A 17,712-nucleotide genomic window follows, 5' to 3' on the forward strand; every position below is an offset into this window, starting at 1 on the left:
CTAGCCTCTACATGCTGGGCAAAACCCTATGGGACCATACACCTCATCGTTGGCGGCTATTGGGCGAGGACTCAAGCCAGCCTGTTGCCTTCTCAGGCTCCATTGCTCGATCCTCCCGCCCCTCAGAGGGATGTCTGCACACTAGGGTGGGCATGCACTAGCCTGGGCCCTGAGAACTAGGCAGCATCATAATCTCTCGCCTCAATCGGCGAACCTTATTCTCCCAATGGTATGAGGGATAACTTGGACCATTCCCAGGCTTTGCTGACGACGCCGCCCGGCCGCCGGCTACACAAGCACGAAACGGAGTTAGCGTCGAAGCCAGGAAAAACTTGCACTCTTTAAAGACAACAATTTCAATGCAATTTATTGAATACAGCATCACACAATTCGTAACTTCATACAATTTTATGTCATTATTTTAAAAGGAAAAGATACACATTTATTAACACTAAAAAAAAACTCTTCTTTAAAAGATAACCAAGCTAACCTGGCCACCATTTCCTTGAGAAGCTTGAAAAGGGAGGATTCGAGCTGCATCGGGAGCATCTTTCCTAATCTCGTTGTTGTTGCGTGCTCCTCTCGAGGCAATATTCTGACGTTTCCGGGAAGGAGCCATCTTGGATGTTGTCTTGTAGGGCTCGCTGTCGCGGTCGAAATGCTTCAGTCGGATCTGAATTTTGAGATTGTTTGCTCACCGTATGAGCAAAAGACCACAGCGCACGAACCCTCTCTTAAGGCTAAAACCTCTTACTAAAGTCCACACAAATGGGGGGGAATTGTGAGATGTCCTTAACCCTCTCTTAAGGCTAAAACCTCTTACTAAAGTCCACACAAATGGGGGGGAATTGTGAGATGTCCTTAACACAAAAACATTTTGCAAAATGGGAGAAGGGCTGAGTGCTGCTGTAAGTCTCTTCACACGGGGGGAGGGGGGGAAGAAGAAGTTAAGGACACTGCCTCTCCTAGAGCAAGAGGGGGATAGAGGAAAATTGCCTTATCTAAAAAGGGGCAAATGAGGGGGTGTGAGAGGGGTGGCTGTACTACAGCACTTACACTGCACAGGGACGGATGGCAGCACGGATGACGGCACAGCAGAGTATACGCTACGCAGAAATGCGTGTTGCTCATGGAGCACCCCGGGGGTTTATATAACTATGGGGTACGGGTACGGGCACTGCGCAAAGCAAGGACGAAAGGATGGTGTACCAGCAAAGGATGTGGATCAGTGGCCTGCATGGCTCTGGGGGAAAGGTACGGTGTCGGTTAACAGGGAAAGGAGTGGTACGCATGTACCTTGTCTGGTCAGGGGTAGCATGGGTGTCCACATAGCGGTACGTGTGGACCACACAGTGGGCGACTGTCCTTTGGCTCTTGTGCGGCCATCGTACGGGCGCCCTAGTAAGTGTGTATGGTCCAAATTTTGGGGCGGGATCCCCAAATCTAGGGCGCCAGCCTCGATTTGTGTGCCAGACCGCCCCGAGGGGCGAATTTTTTTTTTTGTCCGAGAGGTTTTCTTGGTCGATGGGGTTCAGACCGTTCGTTAATCGGACGCCCGGTCGTGCATTTATTAAGGTTGAAAGGTTGTTGCTTTTTAACTAAAAATGTCTGAAATTTACGTATAAGCTTGATCCGGTGTCCGTTTTGGATGCTGTAAAATCCTATATTAGGGTAAAAATGACTGAAATTTACGTATAAGCTTGATCCGGTGTCCGTTTTTGGATGCTGTAAAATCCTATACTAGGGTAAAATCGCACACAGATTCTAAATTTGGCTCAGAATTTGAAGATTCTAAGTAGAAATGACTCATTTAATAAAATCATTGATTTTTATACCATAAAAACTCTATTACATGGACATTTCTTTATTAGTGAAGATTCTAAGTAGAAATGACTCATTTAATAAAATCATTGATTTTTATACCATAAAAACTCTATTACATGGACATTTCTTTATTAGTGAATATGCGTACGTTACAAGTCCTCAAGGTCATGTTGGAGATGGCCATGGGGCATCCAAGAATGGACCGTGGGCCATTCTAGCATTGGCTTGGTGGATCACCCAACTTTCATGCATCCTTCTAGGCATCGAAGAATGGCCCCAGGGCCATTCTTGGATCATCCAACTTTTTTGCATTCTCCTCAGCATCAAAGAATGGCCTTAGGGCCATTCTTTTCATGCACAACAGGTGTAAGAGTGGCCATGGGGCCTTTCTTTTTCATGGCAAATAAGGCCCTTGTTCAGCATTAAAGGCCTCATAGAGCACTCAATAGTGGCCTTGGAGCATCCAAAAATGGCCTCAGAGCCATTATTTTCATGCAGAACAAGTGCAAGAATGGCCCTAGGGTCATTTTTGTGTGACCACAAGCCCTCAAGTCCTTGGTCTGTAAGTTTTCTCAAGGTCTAGATTAGCATGCCTTACTAGGATTATTATATTGTGGTAATATATTGTTGTGTAAAAAGGGGTATAAAATGATCCCAGGGCCATCCTACTATACACACTTTTGTACTATTTCTCTTTGAAATGGCACCAAGATCACTATACCACTAGTAAGCCCTTGTTTGAGCCTAGACACAAAGGGTTTTTATTCTTTCCTTGTCTTGTAAATGAATGAAGGAATTTGGCTAATTATGTGTGTTCTTATTTTAGATGATAGCATAGGAGCAATCTTGGCAAATTAAAATGTTTACGAGCCGTCAAATCCATTGATGCTATGTTGGCATGTTTCATTATCTTTGGTACCACGACAACCAATGTTCACATGTGTGCCTTCACTTAAAGATCAAAGAAGGATTCTCATTCTTGATATGAATGGAATACTTCTTGAATCATTTGAGCTAGACCATGTTGATGAGATGCCATATTGGACTAAGCATATGCGAATAGTTCAAGAAAGCAATGAATTGTACCATGTTGTGCATTTGGATGCAAAAACTTTCTTAGACTTTTGCTTTAAATGGTTCGAGGTTTGGATTTGGAGTAGATGCAAATTAGATGATATTCTCGCATCCTCGATTTATGTCTTCCAAAACATCATATGAAATTCAAGTATGTGCTGAGCCAAGAGATGTGCCAAGACACTGGGATGTTCTTTAAAAGCCCTATGTTCTTTGGCTATAAGCATGCTTACCACAAGAATCTACCAGCAATCTGGACATATTTTCAAGGCTTGGATAGAGACAACACTTTGATTTTTGATGACACACCGCGTGAAATTATGTGGAACATGCCAGGTTCCTATCTTGTATTTCCAAAGCCGTGGAATCAGACACCAAAGGAACTGAAGTCAAGGCTTCTTAAAATTCACAACTATCCATTGGTTGTGTCAATGGTTATATGCTCTCATAGTAAGACACACTACACATGGAAAAATGTCTTTCAGATTAAGATTAATCTTGAAACAAAGATTGTACTGGAGGAATATTTATGGAGGCGACATCATTAAAGGAAAGGTGCTTTGGACACAAAAGAAATGTTCATTCATGTATGTTATCACAAATCTTGTAAATATTTCAAGCCAAAAGACCCATCTTGACATACAAAATCTCAATGGGTATCCCTTCACTTGTATAACAGAAATGTAATTCTATTGTGTACTCTCCTATATGAGACAATGTACATTTCTCACCAGAAATAAAAATTTAATGTTATTTGCTAGATCCTTAAGTCTTATGTATCTCGTTTATTGGTCTTCCTCTTTTCTTTATTATTCATGTAGAAGAACGCATTCTTGCATGGGGATTTGTAGGAAGAGGTGTATATGTTGCAGGACAATTAATGAATAGTCGTACCTGTTATAAATTGTAAGAAGCACATGAATAAACCAGTGAGGTTATCTTGTCTATGATTTTTGTGTGTGAAAATCTTTGCCATGTTTTGTATGTGTTGTGCGTATGCAGCAGATTATATTCTTGACGATTGTTTCTCTATAATCACGTATTAGTTAAGCTTATGTTTAACATCGCTTATCCGTATCAATCTTACCAATTAATTGTGACGGATAACACTCCCTCTCTCTCTCTATCTCACACACACACACACACACACACTCACACACACACACACACACACACGCATGCACACATGCACATATGCACAATTCAATTTTCTCTATAATTGTTAATTAACACACACACACACACACACTCACTCATATGCACACTCTAACATATACAAACACACACACACACACACACACACACACACATGTTGTTACCTCAATTTGTAATTACACACATGTTGTTACCTCAATTTGTAATTACACACACACATGCACACTCTCCCTCATCCACATATACACACATACACACATTCACAGATAAACATACTCTAACACACACACACACACACACACACACACAATAATTTTCTCTATAATTGTAAATATATACCCACACACTCATACATTCACACATGCATTTACCTCATATTGTAGTTTTATAACACACTCTCCCTCCTACACACACACACACACTTTCATAGAAACACACACACAAATACTCTTAGTAAATTATGCTTCATTTTCTAATTAAACTCTTATGTATTAATATGTTGGTTGTTTTGCAGAAACTTATCTCATTAACTGCGCGATAAATGTGGATGTTGGAACAATTCAATGAATAATCTCCTCCGGCTTGATTGTATAATTGGAATCTTGGCTTACCATTTTTATGATAGCATATGCAACTACATGGATATTATTCCTACCTGTATTATGATTGGTTGATTGCACATTATAATGTTTTTCCTCATAATGATTTCGTGCAGTGTATTGTTTGGTACTAATATATTGTACAGTTGTACACAATTTTAACTCTCTCTAATGTTAGCTATCATACCGACCTGTATGTGTCTCTCTAAGTTTAGTTATACATACACACAATAAGGGTGACTGGATGAATGTAATTTTTTCTAGTATTCTTTGATGACTTAGTTTACATTAGCTTTTCCATTGATCCCTGGCTGGTTTTATTGAATTATTAAGTTTTGGTGTTTAGTCATATTACCTTAATAATAGGACGACTATCATTACTAATTAAACAACCAATCATTTAATTAATAAAGGGATAAGGTATAAAGTAGTATGGGCCCTCCTATTATTTCAATACAACGGATTGGTGCACCGCCTCGAAATTTATAGGATTTTCATTTAAAGCATTTCTCCTTATTCACAAATTGTTACATTAATCCTGACATAGTATGGCGATGCGATTAGGTGGGATCATTACCATATTAATCAGCTTTATGTGTTAATTAATTAATAATTATACTAAGGTTTGCGCCTATAAATATTGCGCTATGTTGCACATTTTCTACCTTCTCTACTCCACTTAGCAAGTATAGGCGATGGCTGCAACTCAGGTTGAGCTGCCTACTTCCATTTCATGTTATTTTGTTCATTGCATATGCCGACAATTCGTGTGTATCCTTGCTATACATTAGCGTAGATGTACAGTTTGCATGTTATCTCTTCATGGTTTTCAATTGTTACCTTCGCTACGCTAATCTACAATGGTAAACATTGAGTTTTACAGTGATAGTGCTACTTAACATTTCTTTAATTATGTGTTTTTTATAAGCCTTCAAGATTATAGCCAATTACATTAAACTCTAATCCGCCTCTTTTATCTCATTTGTGTATAATTGTTTTCAATCTAAATGCTAAGTATTATTATTATTTAACTAACATTATGATGTTATCTTCGTGGTTATTTATTAACTTTTATGTGTTTTTTATAAGCCTTCAAGATTATAGCCAATTACATTAAACTCTAATCCGCCTCTTTTATCTCATTTGCGTATAATTGTTTTCAATCTAAATGCTAAGTATTATTATTATTTAACTAACATTATGATGTTATCTTCGTGGTTATTTATTAACTTTTATACATACTAATATGCATAAAAATCAATATTGATGAAAGTAACACTTTTATAATTTAAAAAAAATCTTTTATGCATCTATTTATGCATAAAAATCAATATTGATGAAGGTAACACTTTTATAATAAAAAAAATCTTTTATGCATCTATTTATGCATAAAAATCAATATTGATGAAAGTAACACTTTTATAATAAAAAATTCTTTTATGCATCTATTTATGCATAAAAATCAATACTAGTTAAAGTAACATAAAAAAATTCTTTGATGCATCTATTTATGCATAAAAATCAATATTGATGAAAGTAACACTTTTATAATAAAAAAAATATTCTTTTATGCATCTATTTATGCATAAAAATCCATTTTGATGAAAGTAACACTTTTATAATAAAAAAATATTCTTTTATGCATCTATTTATACATAAAAATCCATTTTGATGAAAGTAACACTTTTATAATAAAAAAGTATTCTTTTATGCATCTATTTATGTATAAAAATCCATTTTGATGAAAGTAACACTTTTATAATAAAAAAATATTCTTTTATGCATAAAAATCCATTTGGATGAAAGTAACACTTTTATAATAAAAAAATATTCTTTTATGCAACTATTTATGCATAAAAATCCATTTTGATCAAAGTAACACTTTTGTAATAAAAAAAATTAACCAATATGCATCTTTCTATGTATACAATTTATATCTAATGAAAATCACTCTTTTTATAATTAAAAAATAACCAATATGCATCTTTCTATGCATAGAATTTATATCTAATGAAAATTTATATCTAATGAAAATCACTCTTTCTATGAATAGAATTTATATCTAATGAAAATCACTCTTTTATAAAAAAATAACCAATATGCATCTTTCTATGCATAGAAATTATATCTAATGAAATGACACTTTTAGAATAAATATATTTCTACTATGCATTTTTTTATGCATAGAATGAAAATGACACTTTTAGAATACACAAACGATAGGGATTATTCTTTTAGAATAATAAAAGATGAAACCTATTTCACAAAATTTTAGAAAATTTTTCCATAACGTCCTTTATATGGCTGACCATTTTTAAATTTTTTCTACTTTAATTTACTTAAAAATTAATCCCCAATTGTTTTAAGCACTCTAACTAATCAACTTTCACTTTTAAAAAAGAAACAATATGAAAAGTTTAATTCCAACTATTAGATCACTTAACTAGGATCAAGAAGGGCTGATTTTAAGAATGAGAGAGGGGGAAAGCCTTTCCAGCAAGGCATAGCATTAGATTATCATTTTAGAGATAACAAAAAATTAGAAAACCATTAAAAGAATTAAAAAAAAGTAAGATTTATAACTTACATGAAATTCTCAGAGCTTTCGTTTGGCTTGATGGTTTGAGGGTTCTACTCTTGTTTGCAACAAGAGTACCAATTCTTTAGAAGAGGGAATTATCAAAAACTAGTGAATTATTAAGAAATTCTATTGCCATATATATAGGCAGTGATGTGTGTGAACACACTAAGGACCGCCGGGGCACTTTTTCCCTCTTTAGGAGGTTTTTTCCCCCAGCTTGTATATACGCCCATTATTCTAGGGCTAACTTATCTTTGTACATTGACACAATATAATACACTGTGTGTTGTGTGCATTCTTGCTTCTTCTTCTCCAAGCTTTGTGTGCTTTTCTGCAACCCTAATTCCAACAATTGGTATCAGAGCAGTCATCGGCTCCTAGGGCTATGCCGCTAGCACCCATCGACTCACGTTCTCCGATTGAGGTAAGCTTTCACGAGCGCTTGCAGGTCCCTATACTCTGCAGATTAGCCCGTATACTCTGCAGATTAGCCCATAGGGCATTGTGTTCTTAGAAATTGCATCTGAGGTCGTTTCGAGCTTCGTTTTTGCATTACAAGTTATGTACAAGTGTTTTCGTCATTTTGTGCAGAAATTTCAACAATGTAGTTTTCTGCAAAATAGGCATACGTATTCTATTATGGACCGTGCTACATAGCACGAGTTGTTTTCTGTTTAATCTTTGCTTCATTACAGGTAGCTTTTGCATCAGTTTCAGTCAGTGGCCATGGCTGATAACAGCAATGATGTATTTCGCATGTTATTTGCTCTACTGATGAGACAAATTGGATGGAGACAGCAACTACCCACTTTGGGCATACATGATACAACATGTTTTGGTTGCAAAAGGAGTGTGGAACATTGTGCAGGGTATGGATGTACATCCAGGTTCTGTGGATGTAGGATCTGTTTGAGGATGTTGCAGGTTCTAGAAGCTCTTATACTGTTGCTGCTGTTTTACCCACCACTGTTGAACAAGCAGGCTCATGCCTTGATTGCACTTTCTGTCAAATGTAACATCACTCCACATATCTGTTCAGCTAAAACAGCAAAACAGGCTTGGGATATTCTAGCTGGTTTGTATGCAGCAGGTCATAAATAATGAGGCAAAAATCTCTTACCTGCATAAAGAGCTAGAATCGAAGATTATGCAGGAAGATGATGACATGAATGTTTTTCTTGCTGAGATTAAAGATCTCAAGGAACAGTTGATTTCTATAGGTGAGATTATTCCTGATCATTCTCTTGTGCAGATTGTTCTTGATGCTTTACCTGAGTCATATTAGACTTTTGCTTCCACGTGGAGACTTGTTTACTGAGAACAGTCCTGATGTTGTCAAGTATGATACTTTAGTCAAGCTCTTGCAAGAAAAGCACAGTCCAGGCAAAATAGGGCTAGGCAGCGTGTAGTTGATCAAGCATTTGTTGCCCAGCAAAGAAGAAGTGGTAAGGCAGCCCCTTCCACTGTTTCTTCTCCTATTAGTAGGTCTGCAACTTCTCCTCCTTCCACAGGTAGCAACAATAGGTCTGAGAAGGCTCTTGATAAAGGAAAGAAAAAGATCAGGTGTAACTATTGTAAGGCAACTGATCATGTCATTCAGAATTGCCCTAAGCTAAAGGCTAAAGAGGCAAAGAAGAAAGAGTCAAATGCAGCCACAATAGCGGATGCTTCTATAAATACAAATTCTGCAAATGTTGTGCAGGATACAGAATGGGCGTTTAGCGTGTATTGCCAGTAGTATGACCCATCTGTACATGATGCATGTTTGGCAGTTTCTGTTGACTCTGATGTATGGTATTTTGATAGTGGTGCTACAAAGCACATTACCTCGCATCATGATATGTTCACTTGTCTTGAGGCTGTCTCTAATGGGAATACTGTCACATGTGCCAATAATGCTTCTTACCCAGTGAAGGGAATTGGTAAAATTATGCTTACTACTGCAAATGGCAGCGCTTTCACGCTTTCAGATGCTTTGTATGTGCCAGGGATAAAGAAGAATCTATTGTCTATCTCTGTGCACTAGACTTTGACTTGTAGTCAAATTTGTGGATGACAGATGTACTGTTTATGACTTGACTTCTGGTGATAGGATTATTGCATTTGGCACCTTGTTTCGTGGGCTGTATAGGCTCAATTCTTATGACAAGGGTGTGGAAGATTGAGCAAATGTAGTTTCTGATGAAAAGGCAGTTTTAGATGCAAAACTATGGCATGCTCGTTTTGGTCATCTGAACTTTGCTAGTTTGCCGCGTTTGCAGAAATTTGATATGGTTGCTTCATTGCCCCCTCTTGAGGCACCATTGAAACATGTTTGTGAAGGCTGTATTTTGGGCAAAATGCAGCGTTTTGCATTTCCAAAGGATGGTCTACGCGGGCCACTCGCAAATTGTAACTTGTACGTAGTGATGTATGTGGGCCTATGCAAACTCTGTCATTTGGTAAACACTTGTACTTTGTGACTTTCATTGATGATTACTCAAGGCATGCATGGGTATATCCACTGAAGGCAAAGTTTGAAGTGTTTTTGTGCTTCAAACAATTTTTACTTATGGCTGAAAATGTATCCAATTATACTATGGGCACCCTCTGTTATGATCGAGGGGGGGAGTACATGTCTAAAAAGTTTGATGCATTTCTGGCTAGTCGTGGGATAAAACACCAATGTATAGTGCCGTATACCCCTCAGCAAAATGGTGTTGCTGTGAGAGGAAAAACATGTCACTTATCGAGATGGCACGATCTATGGTCAAGAGCCAAGCTTTGCCACATGCGTTTTGGTTTGAGGCTATCATGTGTGCTGCATATATACTCAACAGGTGTCCCACTAAAGGACTAGCAGTCTGTTACTCTATACAAAGCTTGGCATGGCAGGAAGCCTTCTATTAGTCACTTGCGTGTCTTTGGTTGCTTGGCCTATGCTTTAGTGCCTGTGCAACAATGTAGACAATTGGATGATAAGGCTGTCAAATGCATTTTTGTTGGTTACAGTGATAAGAGCAAGGGTTACAGATTGTATCATCCGCAGTCAAAACGTATCTTGATTAGTCGAGATGTTGTTTTTGTGGAAGATGGTGTGCAGCCTTTGTTATCATGTACCAAAGAGACAGGTGTGAGCTCACGGGATGTATTTGATACGTTGTTGCCTCTGTTTATAGATGGGAATTCAAATGTAAGTCCTAATGAGACAAATATTCAGCCTATGTAGATTTCAAATGACATCATAGATCAGTCTATTTCTGATGCAGATTTACAGGATGTAATTTATGAGGATAGGGCTGAAAATGAGCAGGCTAGAGGTATGCCTAAATGGCTGGTGCAAACCTTGCGTGATAGTAAAATTGATGCACCTATGTCTAGTCGTACTCGTTCAAGTTTTCAGCATGCCTCTTATGCATCAGATTGGTATGCTTTGGCTGTGTCTAGTATGTGTGAAGAGGAAGAACCTCTTTCGTTTGATGAGGCACAAAAATCAGAAAATTGGTTGGCTGCAATGCAAAGTGAATATGATGCTATAATGAAGAATGGTACATGGTCTTTGTGTGATTTGCCTATTGGTAAAAAGGTCATTGGATGTAAGTGGGTTTTTAAGTTGAAACGAAAGCCAGATGGCAGTGTTGATCGCTATAAGGCTAGACTTGTTGCAAAGGGTTATGCTCAAGAAAAGGGCATTGATTTTGATGAGACCTTTGCTCCCACTTGTCATATGACTACCATTTGTAGCATTTGTGCATTGGCAGCTCATAATGCTTGGAATGTACATCAATTGGACATAAAGACTGCGTTCTTGAATCATAATAAGAATCCCTCACCTCTCATCAAGGTAATCTACCCATCATTTGACTGACTGTCCAACTAGATTCTTGGTGATTTCGGTCAAGGAAAAACTAGTTAATTCAACGGTAGTCTACTCTTTGTATTAAGAATTGGAATCGGTCACTCACGAGGTTTTTGCTTAATTGAGATCGAGAGATGGACAAGTATATTTACTGATCGTCCCTCTCCTGGTCTAACCAAAATCATTCGGTTTAGTTCTAACAAGGATTTTCTTCAGATAAACATCTACTGAATTTCTAATCATAAGGAAATTCCAACTTTGTGAATTTCATTCCTTCTTTTCCATAGTAGATTAAGAAATGGTTTTATTAGAGAATATTAGATTTTAATGAAAATACTCTTCTTCCATTTAATCCAAATTTAGGTAAATACCAATTTGGTGATATCATTCTTTCTTCTAACTTAATTTATCAACCCTGATTCTCTAGGAGGAATTATGCTGAAAATTCCTCTTTTGTCACCAAAACTTAATTCAATTCTTTCTCTATTCAAATACCATAAAAATTCTTCTTTTAACTAAATATCAATATCCATTTTTTTTAATAAGCTTAAAATTCATCTTTTCCTCATTTAATGATTGGATTCCAATTGTTATGGGAATTCCTCTTTTATCAAAAACGAGTTTATCTAAAATTCCTCTTTAAATTAAATGAAAATATGCATTATTCCAAATATACCAAGAATTCTACTTTTATCATTTAAATGATAGAATTCCAAATATGATGGGAATTCCTCTTTTATCATTTAAGTTTTTCTCATGCATAAAAATCAATTTAACGAAAATTTCTCTTAAAAATAAATAAAAATATCCATTAATTTAAATATGTCAAGAATTCCACTTTTTCCATTAAAATGATTGAATTCCAAATATGATGGGAATTCCTCTTTCATCATTTAAATTTATTCATGCATAAAATAATTTATCTAAAACTCCTCTTTAATTTTAAATAAAAATATTCATTTTTTAATATACCAAATTTTCCTTTTCTTCATTGAAATACATGGGTCTCCATTTCATGGGAACTCCTCTTTTTGCATAAAAATGAAATTACTAAAAATTTCTCTTTTTCTTCAATTAATTATTTAAGTATAAACACTAAAAATTTGTTTTCCATGAATGTAATGAAAATTATTCTTTTAGCATAGAGTGACTAATCCTAGAATATGGTAGGAAGTCCTTTTTTCACATTATGCATAAAAATAATTTATGTATTAATTTTCCAAAAATTTTACCATAGCTCCACTCTACTATTATTAATAATTTTTAATATTTTCTAAAACAATAAGACTTAGTAATATGATTATGATAGAGTAACTATCATTTGGACCTAAATCCAATTTATGGAATTAATCATAATTTTATCATAATTTTATTAGTATAAAAGCATTAAAAAAAATCATTTTCTAACCTCTATCTTAACTAGCATAGAGTTTGATCTTTGAATTGAGAATTTATCAAATGAGAAGCATCATTTGAATAATAATTGGTCATAGGAATGACCATTCTTTTGAGGAGAGAGAGATATACATAAATGCATCCTAAATAATCATAAATGTAAACTTTCTATGATTAATCATAAATGTAAACTTTCTATGATTAATCATTAGAATTCTTTGGAAAGCTTAATTTGCATTGAAAAACCATTCATTTGAAACTTCTCAAGCTTGAGAGGGGTTGAGAAGTGAAAACATTGAGACCACTAGAGAAAAAACCATGAAATTACATCTTACCTCTTGATTTGCTTGCTTCTCTATCTTAGAAGGAAGCCCCCAACCAATCAATTGGTTAGTGTGTTGAGAGGAAAGCTCCAAGGATGGTTGAAGAGAGAGAGAAGCTCTAATCTCTCCAAAATGTAGAGGATTTTTAAGGGATAAGAGAAAATATGTTTATTTTAGTGTAATACTGGCATGGTCTAGCTCACAGATGAGAATACAAAAGAATGAGGGTCTATTTATAGGTGAGGGAGGCCACTAACTGAGTCTAACTAAGTTCTAAAATTTTTGAGGTTCAGTTTTGCTGAATTCGGATAAGATTTGGACCAGTTTAGCTCCCATTTTGATCTAGTTTGATTCAGGAGAGAGGAGAGATAACAATATCTTAATATTTTTGAATTAAAAACTCATCCACATATGTGAAATAGGCACCTTCCTCAAAGTCTCCCCCGTCCTTACCAAGGTGTCAAAAATGTATCATTATTCCAAAATATCTCTTTTTTTAGTAATATCTCATAGTTTTTAACTAATAGACCTTGTACTTAGTCAACTCTTTATCTTATGTGAGCATTTACTTATTTTTTGGTATTTTCTTTTATTTATTAGATTTATCTCATCTCAACACTTGGATTAGCCCATAGAAACCTTAATTGGACCATAATCTAAAACTTTCAAAAAATCTTGACCCTTAGGCTAAGATCTTTTAAATCATTTTTAATTGATTCCTAATGCACCTCGAAAAATTTATTTTGAATTTTTGTTTCAAGGAAATATATTTTTGATATTAGGAGAATTTGTTTATCCAAAAATATCTCAATATTAAATTACCTCTCTCTAGAATTTTTTATCTCTCTAGGAAAAAACAAGGAAAAATAATAATTTCTTGTATTCAGAAATAGGGAATGATTACAGGGGATTGAATTAAAGATTATTCATTATTCAGGCTGAGGAGGAATCTTACAATCCCAAAGGGACCCTTTTAGTTGGTAGAATAAAAAGGAAGAGGATTTTCTGTAAATAAAAGAAATTCTGAGTACTCTACCAGTAATTATGCCTCTTGACTAGAGCAGAGAGTTTTTTGTGAACCCAAGTGTGGGTGAGGATGTTGTGGGTGCAGTGTTATTTGCAAACAGGGGAAAGACTTGATTCTGAGGAGAGTTCCACATAGGGAGGAGATATATTTGCTATTCTAGTGTCCTGCCATGAAGGTGTGTGTGGAGGACATTTTGCCCTGAAACTAACACTTAGAAAAGTCTTGACAGCTGGATATGTTTGGCCCAACTTGAGAAGGGATGTATATCACTTGTGTAGGAATTGTGAGCCTTGTCGGAAGAAAGGTAGGAAAGTTTTGCAATATGAGCTGAGGAAGACCATTGTATCTTATGGAGCTTTTGAGAAGTGGGGATTGGATGCCATTGGTCCTCTACCCACTACTGCTAGGGGTAAGACCTACATTTTGACTGGAGTAGATTATCTCACTAGATGGGCTGAAGTCAGATGTGTAGGAAACATAACTCCTAAAGAAGTAGCCAAGTTTGTATTTGAAGACATATGTGCCAGGTTTGGCATGCCTTTGGAGCTACTAACTCATCACGGGCCAGGATTCACAGGAGAGGTAGTATAGGATCTGATGTAGAAATTACATATTACACACGGGCACTCCACTCCATATTATCCTCAGTGCAATGGGTTAGTAGAGAGGTTTAATGGAGAGTTGTGCACTATGCTGACCAAGTGTTTGGAGGAGCATCCCAAGCAATGGGATCTGCATATGTCTTCAATCTTGTGGGCTTACAGGATAGCACTCAAATCAGCCACAAATTTTTCACCTTATCATCTTGTATTTGGGAAAGAAGCCATGATGTCTATTGAGGTTGAGGTAACTAGTTTGCAATTTCTTTTGAAGCATGCAGAAAGTGGTCATGATGAGTATGCCAAGAGGTTGTTGGATCTTCAAGAACTGCAATTGGCTAGAGAGGAAGCCTTATACCATTACATTCAGTTAACCAATCAAAGGGCTGAGCATTTCAATCAGACTGTTAAGGAAAAGGCATTAAAGAGGGAGATTTAGTTCTCAAATCTAGATCAAGTTTCAGATTGAATGGGAGGGGCCTTTCAAGGTAATGCATGCATATGATAATGGTACATATCAGTTGGCTAACTTGGATGATCATTGGCATTCCAAGAGAGTGAATGGCTACAGGCTCAAACCATACTGGTGCAGAATCATGACTATTCAAAAAGACTCAACATTAGGACTTGTTTGGGGTCTTCTTGGGCCCTTTATTTGCCCCAAGCCTAATGACAGTCATTAAGGAATGGTGCAATGGGAGAAGGCCATGTGGAGAAAAATGTTGGGTTTCCCTGCCCCTAATATGTAGGGGTCAAACTTGAATCATACGTTTTTTTTTTAAAGAAATTGGGCTAAAAATGCAAAATCTTTCAATAAAATCAGATTTCCCACCTTTTTTTAATAAAGACAGCTCAAACTAGCATAAATGACCCCACCTCAAAAAGTGAGCTAGGGCCAGAAACGCCCCCCCATCATTATCCCTCATTTAAAGCTACTTTTCCCTCTCCCCACTCCCTCTTCCTCTCTCTAAAACTAGCAATTCGGTTTTGAGTCTCTCTCTAACTAAAAGAATCTTTTTTGGCCTCCTCCCTCCCCATTCTGCCTTCCCCTTCCCTCCTAAAGTTAGATCTATCTTTCTGTGCCTTCTTGGCTATGGAAAGCTTGGAAAACAGTCCACTTTTTCCCCCATCAAGTCCATCCTCTCTTGCTTGCACACATTCTTCACTCTCCTCTTGCTAGCTTATACACATTCTTGACTCCTCTTGCCAGCTTATATGCTCTGCTAGCATTAGGTTGCAGAGATCTTCTTGGCTATGGAAAGCTTGGAAAACAGTCCTTTTTTCCCCATCAAGTCCATCCTCTCTTGCTTGCACACATTCTTCACTCTCCTCTTGCTAGCTTATACACATTCTTGACTCCTCTTGCCAGCTTATATGCTCTGCTAGCATTAGGTTGCAGAGAGCTTCTCACACACCTACAACTTCATAGCATTTAGCTTAGTCGGTTAGCCAAGCACAATGAGTCGCCGACCTTGTTCAAGGGTGGAGTCCTTTAGCAGCAGCAACGAACAAGACGACACTGGCTTGTGGGTTACAAGCACCTTTGCAAAAGGAATGTGGGTGACGATGCGTCCAAGCACAAGGGGAGCCCACAAAGTCTCTCGCAGATACATAGGGTTAAAGTCACACCATTGGAAGGGTCGCATAGTGGATCTCAAGCAGGGGGCTGACGGAAGCAAGAAGGTGATGATCCAACACGTCTACAAGGCATCGCAACTCCGTGTTGACAATGCCAATCACAAACGCTTTCCTGCAAATTGTAAGTTTTATTTGTGCTTCTTGTTTTATGGGCTGCACTGAGACATGCTAATATCATTTCATGTTACGGAAGCTTGATTTTTTCAAGTGTGTTCTTGTAATGTTCTGTGAAGACATCTTTCCGTCGACATTTGTGGAATGGGAGCCTTTAGAGGCCCTTTCTGGAACCTTTGAGGCGCACCACTTTGAAATCGGCAAGCTACTATATACTGGTTGTTCAACATCAGAGCTTTTAGAGCGCTCAGTTTTCTTCTTTCATGCAGAGTATATTGTACCCACGTCAAGAGATGGTTCTGGGACTCTACGGAGGCTCCCTACACCAAGTCTCACGGACCATGATTGGCCAAAGCCCGACAATACTTTGGTTGCACTAACCAGACGTCGGATTGAGATTGATGTGTGCAATGCAATGAAGTGCACCTATGGGTCACATCGTGCGACTCTCACGTTCTTCATGCCTTTACATTTGTTTGTGTTTTTGTTCAAGGAGGCTGATGTTCACCGGACTCCTACAATGTGGATTGCAAAGGGAGGCACAGTAATGAGTGCCTTTTTGCCACCTTCGTGGGATTTGAAGGTTATTCAACATCAGGGTGACAAGATAAAGTGCATGGTGGTGTCGGAGAAGATGGTCGTTCGGTACCAGCTTGGAAAGCAACAACTCTCTATTATCTTTCCTTACAGACGTTGGAAGCTGACTGGAGGCGAATGGCAAGCACTCGATTCGGACATCAACGATGCAGAATAGCTTGATGTACATGTTAGCACGCAAGCTGATGTGTGGGATATCGTAGTAAATGCTGATTGGAATATGGCGAACCTAAGGGAGTACTTAGGCCTTAGGAAAGGTGACTTTTCATTTGTGATTGATAACACACCTCTACGTAAGAGGAAAGAGGCATCTTACTTTTGTAAAAGCATTCCCTTCCCCAGATGTATCCATATCAAGCAAGCTATGTAACAGATTTTGAGAGATTAATTCAAAACAATTTTGGCTACTCGCAATTTGCGTTCAATTTTGTGCACTTTTAAGTTTTGTCGCGTGTTTTTATTTTTTTTGGAGGTTTTAAGTGAGTTTTTAAACATAAAAAAAGTTTTAAAGACCTCTTTATAAGTCACTTTTGGCCACTTTGAGTTCATCTCCTCACTCTCGGCATCTTTGCGATCCCCTCGCCTTCTTCGCTACTCAAGCATGGCCACCCCCGCCCAAGCTCTCCTATCTCAATTGCACAAGCTTGACCTCGGTCACTTGATCGAGAAGCTTGCACCCATCTTTCAGACATCTATTGACATGGAAGGCACCGCCGAACTCCATAATGACGTGTTTGGGGCGTTCACTAGCTACATGGACACATACATGGCTGAATATTGTGTCAACTTTGAAGACGAGGAGGGAACGTGCCTGTGGATCTTATCAAGCATACCTACGAAGCGGACAAAAATTTCAGGTTCAGGCTTGCAAGATTCCTCAAAGGCCTTAGTAGCGCATATCTAAGGGAGGAGGAAGAAGATAACCTGGTAGGTCTTGGAATAGGCAAC

Source organism: Cibotium barometz, chromosome 55, assembly GCF_041138505.1.
Source record: "Cibotium barometz isolate CiBa-2024 chromosome 55, ASM4113850v1, whole genome shotgun sequence".
Taxonomy (NCBI): domain Eukaryota; kingdom Viridiplantae; phylum Streptophyta; class Polypodiopsida; order Cyatheales; family Cibotiaceae; genus Cibotium; species Cibotium barometz.